A 1,994-nucleotide genomic window follows, 5' to 3' on the forward strand; every position below is an offset into this window, starting at 1 on the left:
TGAAAAAAATGACGAAATGACAAAAACGATGGGTTATAGCCCATGTTTTTTGAAATTTTGAAAAAAAAAGTTAGCCTCGTTTCTCATCATTTTGGACCGTGGGCTATAGCCCATATCGTACGGCATACTATAGCGCGCCGTTTTTCATCATTCTTGAGGATTTGAAAAAAATGACGAAATGACAAAAACGATGGGTTATAGCCCATGTTTTTTGAAATTTTGAAAAAAAAAGTTAGCCTCGTTTCTCATCATTTTGGACCGTGGGCTATAGCCCATATCGTACGGCATACTATAGCGCGCCGTTTTTCATCATTTTTGAGGATTTGAAAAAAATGACGAAATGACAAAAACGATGGGTTATAGCCCATGTTTTTTGAAATTTTGAAAAAAAAAGTTAGCCTCGTTTCTCATCATTTTGGACCGTGGGCTATAGCCCATATCGTACGGCATACTATAGCGCGCCGTTTTTCATCATTTTTGAGGATTTGAAAAAAATGACGAAATGACAAAAACGATGGGTTATAGCCCATGTTTTTTTAAATTTTGAAAAAAAAAGTTAGCCTCGTTTCTCATCATTTTGGACCGTGGGCTATAGCCCATATCGTACGGCATACTATAGCGCGCCGTTTTTCATCATTTTTGAGGATTTGAAAAAAATGACGAAATGACAAAACGATGGGTTATAGCCCATGTTTTTTGAAATTTTGAAAAAAGAAGTTAGCCTCGTTTCTCATCATTTTCGACCGTGGGCTATAGCCCATATCGTACGGCATACTATAGCGCGCCGTTTTTCATCATTTTTGAGGATTTGAAAAAAATGACGAAATGACAAAAACGATGGGTTATAGCCCATGTTTTTTGAAATTTTGAAAAAAAAAGTTAGCCTCGTTTCTCATCATTTTGGACCGTGGGCTATAGCCCATATCGTACGGCATACTATAGCGCGCCGTTTTTCATCATTTTTGAGGATTTGAAAAAAATGACGAAATGACAAAAACGATGGGTTATAGCCCATGTTTTTTGAAATTTTGAAAAAAAAAGTTAGCCTCGTTTCTCATCATTTTGGACCGTGGGCTATAGCCCATATCGTACGGCATACTATAGCGCGCCGTTTTTCATCATTTTTGAGGATTTGAAAAAAATGACGAAATGACAAAAACGATGGGTTATAGCCCATGTTTTTTGAAATTTTGAAAAAAAAAGTTAGCCTCGTTTCTCATCATTTTGGACCGTGGGCTATAGCCCATATCGTACGGCATACTATAGCGCGCCGTTTTTCATCATTTTTGAGGATTTGAAAAAAATGACGAAATGACAAAAACGATGGGTTATAGCCCATGTTTTTTGAAATTTTGAAAAAAAAAGTTAGCCTCGTTTCTCATCATTTTGGACCGTGGGCTATAGCCCATATCGTACGGCATACTATAGCGCGCCGTTTTTCATCATTTTTGAGGATTTGAAAAAAATGACGAAATGACAAAAACGATGGGTTATAGCCCATGTTTTTTGAAATTTTGAAAAAAAAAGTTAGCCTCGTTTCTCATCATTTTGGACCGTGGGCTATAGCCCATATCGTACGGCATACTATAGCGCGCCGTTTTTCATCATTTTTGAGGATTTGAAAAAAATGACGAAATGACAAAAACGATGGGTTATAGCCCATGTTTTTTGAAATTTTGAAAAAAAAAGTTAGCCTCGTTTCTCATCATTTTGGACCGTGGGCTATAGCCCATATCGTACGGCATACTATAGCGCGCCGTTTTTCATCATTTTTGAGGATTTGAAAAAAATGACGAAATGACAAAAACGATGGGTTATAGCCCATGTTTTTTTAAATTTTGAAAAAAAAAGTTAGCCTCGTTTCTCATCATTTTGGACCGTGGGCTATAGCCCATATCGTACGGCATACTATAGCGCGCCGTTTTTCATCATTTTTGAGGATTTGAAAAAAATGACGAAATGACAAAACGATGGGTTATAGCCCATGTTTTTTG

This window comes from Protomyctophum bolini, assembly GCF_963924005.1.
Source record: "Protomyctophum bolini genome assembly, chromosome: 4".
NCBI lineage: Eukaryota > Metazoa > Chordata > Actinopteri > Myctophiformes > Myctophidae > Protomyctophum > Protomyctophum bolini.